The sequence below is a fragment of the Balearica regulorum genome, chromosome 2 (genome assembly GCF_011004875.1).
Source record: "Balearica regulorum gibbericeps isolate bBalReg1 chromosome 2, bBalReg1.pri, whole genome shotgun sequence".
NCBI classification, from domain to species: Eukaryota; Metazoa; Chordata; class Aves; order Gruiformes; family Gruidae; genus Balearica; species Balearica regulorum.
Genome location: NC_046185.1, coordinates 25968200 through 25974788, shown reverse-complemented (window position 1 = coordinate 25974788; position 6589 = coordinate 25968200).

The following is a 6589-nucleotide window of genomic DNA, read 5'->3' as shown; positions in this document are numbered from 1 at the left end:
GACTCCCCGTTTCTCTATGTGGCACCAGCCTCCCGACCAACCGACACCCCGCTGCTGTGCGACCAGGCCCCTGACACCCCACCGACACCCCGCGTCAAGGGTGGGGGGTGTCAGCCCGCCGCCCCATGGCTGTCACATCCGGATGGCCTTCACACAGCTGTGCCCATGAAGGCAGCCGGCTCTGCCATGAGGGGCCTGGGCCTTCATGTCCAGAACCTTCCCTGAGGTCCCTTCTTTCTCCCTCTGTTTTTGCAGCGTGTTTAGCCACAGAGAAATTTGTCCAGCAGAAAACAGGTCTCCCCCAAGCACAGCCTTCATGGTCTCCCATGGACAGTCCCCTTTCCCCACCTGTCAGCCAGGCCCACCACTGCTCCTTGGGGTCCACCGAATCCCAGGGCAGCAGTGCCCACCATGGGACTGCCCACCCTGCAATACCCTTCTCTATCAGGAGATGATGCTGAAGCTTATCCTTAGCGCCAGGCACACCTCCTAGTCACTAGTAACATCGCTCAAGGGTTGTGTGGAGCTTTCTTAATAAATACCCTGAAAAAAAAATAATTAATCCACACTGCACCAAAAGCAGCCAAACCCCACAGCATCATGTACTTATCACTGCTCTGAGTGCACACTTTTCTTTAAAACACCCACGGCAGGGGCTGTGTGTGGAGGCAGGGCCTCACCTCAGCACAGGCCACCTGCAGCCATTTTGCTGTTGGGAAGCAGCTGGTACTTTCCCTCTCCTCTCTCGCAGCGCAGGGCACACGTGCTGCAAAACAGCGCGAAGAGAAGCTGCAGCTGCCTTCAAGTAAATCCACCTCATCAGCATTTTTCTCACTTCTGCTTTTTCTTTTCCCAAGTGTAACGCTATTAAAGAGTAAACATAGTTTTCACCTCCAAATATGTATTATAGTAATTAAACAAAATAACCAGGTTTTCATGCTTACCTTCTCATAGATTTGCCATTTTAAAGGGCAAGAGAAAAGGTAGCAGAGCCCACCAAAGGCTCTGTTACAGTAGGGTTGCTAACTGCAATTTAACAGGTCACAAGTTTTGGGCAGCAAGGGCCATCCCTCAGCTGTGGGTGCTTACAGCACCTGGCAGAGCAAGGTCAACAATTCCTGCAAACTTCAAGTAAAGCAGCGTGCATGACAGACACGTGAGATGGACATTGCAGCCACCCAGCCTCTTCAGCTTTGCAAAATGCCTGTTCCAGTCTTTATCATGAAGAAATCTGCCAGCTGTGGCTCAAAAGAGATGTAAAAAAATACAAACTACTGTCATCTGTTCAAGCCCATTGGCACTTCTAAACAATTGTTGTCAACTGTCTATATTGCACCAGAAATTTAACTCATGTCATAGTTTGGGATGCCTAAAGTAGACATAGCCTCCAGGCAGGTAGCTCTGTTAGGTACCTCCACTGAAGTCCACCAGCAAGATACATCCTGCTGTCTGGAAGTGCATCTTCTGCTCCCCCAACCACAGAGAGAAGGTGATCTCCTGAATTTGGGCAAACTTGACCTAACTCTAACCTTGGGCCTTTAACCGACTTGCTGAAGTTGAAACCCTACCATAGACAAATTGTTAAAAAGAACTAGAACTTCATGAAAGGGCTAGCAAGAGAGGAGAGACAAAGTATCTTTTACCCTAAAAAAACCCTCCACACCTCACAGATACCAAATCGGGGCTTGGTGGCAGCCAGCCTGCAAGCAGCAAAGCTGGTTTGGTGCGTCAGGAATAAATTCCATGGCACATCGTGAAAGGAGAATACTGCAAAGTGAAGTCGTAGCTAAAAATTGAATGAATCAGGTCTGCCATGAATAGATTTTGGCACAAAGACTGTAATGACTACGCTGCTCATTTTTCCACACCTTTTGATGCGAGGTCGCATGCCACCGTATTTGTGGTTTGCCTCAGTATTGGAAAATGCACCAGGTCCCGTAAGTATTCTCCACTCTGTCAGCAACTTCTCCTGTAAAAACCCAGAAGCTAGTGTGTAATAAAATCCTGCTGCAGACAATGAAATTATGATTTTAATGCAAGCTAACGTGCCACCTTTTGATGTGGCAATAAAACTAAAGTGACTTAGTCCACGCTGGGACAATTCCAAGTGAGTTAACACACAATACATCCTCTTTCATTATGTGGATGCCTCCTTAGGGGCGACGAGTGTAAAAGAGAAGAAATTTTAGGCTTCTAGAAATACACTACAACTGCTAAGCAGTATTTGTGCTAGGATCTGGTAAGTCCTTTTAGATTATCTAGTGGTTTTGATTTTTTTTTTGCCAATTACCACTTCTAGATATGTTCTGGAGGTGTGAACCCCATTGGAAAGGTAGGAATTACAGGGCCTTCCTTCCAAGTTTACACAGCTGAGGTTGCTTTTCTTAGTTATCCTTTTATAGATCTCTTTGAAGGAGCCCAGAATCTACTAGGGATCTATAAAGCACAGATCAAAAGCCATGAGGATCAGTCCATTTACCCAGTGTGCTTAATACTGCTCTTCTCTCAGAGCTTCTGAATCCACCTGGTTATTCCCAAGGAAGGGAGCAGTATTTCATTATAAACATTTGCACACAGCTCCACTGTGATCCAAGCACAAAATAACACAGATTATCACTCCCCATGTTCCTACTTCATTGCAGTAAATACTTTACTACAGTCACTCACTTGTGCTCCTAGGCTTCGTCCTTTTAAGTCACAGCCATGTTGTCACAGCTATTCTATAATCCAGTTAAGGAAAAGGCCTTCTCCAGGACTCTTGTGTGGATGAACTTCATTGTTTTTAAGAGGAGTTTTAAGCTTATTTATGGCAGAATGGCTCCAGCTACATAGTCTAAGCAAAGCACCATTAAATCTTTACACGCTTCCTGAAGAAGAATCCTTTAGGTGGAAGTTGCACTTTTCCCAAACTAGAATTTTTTTTTTCTTCTGTTGAACAGCATGGGATAAGTTGAAACTCTGAAGTTTCAAAACCCTTATTTTCTATCTGAACCTATAATATTCCACTACTTTCCTGCTTGTTTCATCTCAGAGGCTTTTTCAAACAAGGCACAATCCAGTTTAATATGCATTAATGAATATTTTTAAGATCTTACTAGATTAACTTCTTTTAGTTTGGTGTGTTCCCCCCCCCCCCCAATTTGGGGTGGAAAGAGCCCATATCACAGTTATTAAGAACCTGTGAGGTAACATAACAGAGTAAACCTTTTAGTCATAAGCATGTGAATATGTCTTTCTAAGGTCAATATCAGCAACAGAGAGCATAGGCAACGACCAGCTATTGATAAGCAGCCTGTATGACAATCAGGTCAGCTTAAGACAACCAATACTAGGAGTTATTTTTATAATAGAGGAAGAAAACTCAGAGAACAAGTTAACAGTTTCCTTACAATTTGAAGGGTCAGATCTACAACAATATAGCATGATACGAGGATTTCCTCTGTGACTTCATTTTTTCAAATGTGACTTTCATTTTTTCACACTTTGGGGGAGGGGGGAGCAGAGAGAGACTTACCAAACTTTTAAACCTGCTTTCAGAAGTAGATGCCATCACTTCCCAGCAGTCATAAAGCAAACCAACAGACTGCGTACTCCTAGCTCTTGTTAGTAGCCTCTTTCTTTCTTCTTGAGATGATGTACGTTTCTCAGCAGTAAGAAGCTTGGAATAAACATTATCTTGCCCTCTAATGCAGGAGACACTTTATCCATGTCCTGTCAGAAACCCATATCCTGTCCTGGACATGAACGTTTAAACTCCCACTTCCAACGCACCGAGTGTGAAACACCTTTAAAGTACAATCCTTATGGTTGAACTCCTGAACGAAGCCCACAGTCACCCCCCAGTAAGGACAGCATCTCTGCAGTAGAAAGAAGCAGCTATAACTAATAGCCAAGCATTGAGCCTATCTTCACCTACCCCTGTGTTGGATCTCCTGTTTGCAGCTCAAGAAATAACAAGATGCACCTTCCTCGTGTTTTTTCAGCATCGCTTCACCACTGGGCTGTAAACGTGACACCTTTTGGACCAGGAAATAAGTGTAGGTAGGGAAAAAGAAGGAATCTCAGGTCACAGAAAAGAACCACGTAGAACACAAGTAGGACAATAATACAGTATTTTAAAAAAACAAACCAGATTCATTTATGCTCACCATGACCTCCTAGGATGGACAGCATATTAGGAGAACCCCCTTCCCCCTGCTGCTGCCAGGAGAAGTAGGCAGGTGGCTGCAGGGGAAGGCCCTCTCCTCCCTGGCTCAGCCCCTGACTTGGGGTCCATGTGGTTTCTCATTCAGGTGACTCACATCACCAGGTCAAACCTACAACTGCTGGGCCCTGGGCTTTCCCTCTGAAGCATGCAAAGTGGAAGAGCTGATGCTCCAGCTTCCAAGCACTGCAGCAAACACATTTTCAACTCCTGGGGACCAAGGCTTATGATCCTCCATAGCCCTGATCTTGGCTATGTTTAGGGCACATCATGGATCCCTCCAGAGGCAAAGATGATGTGCAGGAGATAATACCCCATACCAAACTGCCCACTGTCAGCAGATATTTGGTAAAGATGTATCTACTAATTCAGCTGTTTAATAGTTTGTCATGAGCCACAGAAACCAAACACCTCTCTCTCCTCCCCTTTTTATAGAAGACACATCCATCTCTTTTCCCTCAGTCTCACACCACAGACAGAAGAACTAGAGCTGCAATTCACTGCTGGGAGTAGACAAGGGGATACCTCCGCCCATGTCAGTCCCCCCTTTCTTAATAATGATATCATCTTCTTTATTCACCTAGCAAAAATTGACAGCCATTGGCCATTACCCACATACCCCCAAAAGCCTGAGGCCTCCCTTCTCTTTCTCACCTCTCTCTGCCTCTACTAATTCTCTGTAGAGCCCTATTTCAGGGAATTTGTGATTCTTTCAGCACTCAGGTTGATTTTTGGGCATAAATACACCTCTCATCATATTGCCTGACTAGGCCATCTTGTTTGGACACAACAAGGCTGCACTTCAGGAGAAGACGAGATCTGAAGTCTGCTCATGGCCAATAGCCTAGTTTTGTTGCTCTTATCTGGGTTTTCTTTTCTGGCTATTATTCTTTTTCTCCTTAGCTCACCCATTAAATTACAATATAGTTATCTGTTTAATTAAGGTGTTTAGTGTTTAACTACCAATCTGTCCAGAAATCTTCAAAACAAGTCAAGAGACTTTAATTTCTGAAATATTAGTTATACAGCAGAAGCTCCAAGACAGTATTTTCACGAAGAAAAAGGCTGGCTGAGAAACAAAACTTTGTACACATCCTGTTAAGTCTCAGTTCAGTCCCATTTATTCTAACACTGATCTATCGTGATCACATCATGCACTGCCACAGCACCACCGGTCTGTTCTTTTGATTAGTCATTTCTATGTGTGTCAAAAGGCCTAAACTCTACTTGCAAGTATCACTGAATAGCGGAGGTGACAACGTTTTGTGGTTGTGAACATGCACCAAAAGAATTCAGTGTGACAAAGAAAACAGATACTGAATGACTCAATAAGGAAACAGAGTGCTTCTATCAGTGTTAAGTGTCAGAGAACAATAATTAGCATGCTAGCTTCATCAGAGATTTACAAGAATTTATATAAACAGAAAAAATGAGAATGTAAAGCGAGAAGCTAAGTCAATATGGTTATATTGAAGCGACCCTTTATATGAACATTTTTGGCATTGGCATGGATAAGTTTTAAGAAAAACAAACCATAAGTTCATGTTTTGGAAAGTATCCAACCTAAATTGAAAAAAGCTGCATTAAGTATGAAATAAGCACCCCCAAGAGGAACACTATCAGCATAGTTCTGTCAGGTTATCTGTATGGATACGATTATACAAGCATAATTGGTCAAACTTTCTCCTGCAGAATACTGTACAGCTCTCAGCATAGACTGTCTGTTTTGAGAAATTAAAATATATTCACACACATTTTAAGAAAAAGCCAAAAGAACAACCCAGAGGAGATCTGTTTATTTCTTACATTGAAATGGAATTTGCCATATTTCAGCTTGCACCCTTTGCCTTTTGTCCTTTCACTGGGCACCACTAGAGAAGAGTTTGACCCTGTCTTCTTTACTGTCCCCATCAGGTATTTATACAGGTTGACAAGAGCCCCCTGAGCCTTTTCTTTTCCACCCTAAACAACCCCAACACTCAGCCTCTCCCCATTATCTCAGTCTTCAATCCTATTATCATCTCCCTGGCCTCTTGCTGGATACACTCCAATACATCCATGTCTCTCTTGTGCTGTGAAGCTCAGCACTGGACACAGGACTCAGATGTGTCTTGCCAGTGCTGGGCAGAGGGAAAGGATCACTTCCCTCCGCTTGCTGGCAATGCTCTGCCTGATGCAGCCCAGGAAACTTTTAGTTTTTGAGGCCACAAGGGCGCACTGCTGTTTCATGGTCAACTTGGTGTCCACCCAGGACCCCCAGGGCCTTTTCTGCCAAGGTGCTTTCCAGCCACTTGGCCCCCAGGCACGAGACTCCACATTTCCCCTTGCTGAACTTCATGGGGTTCCCATCAGCCCATTTCTCCAGTCTGCCAAGGTCCTTACCTT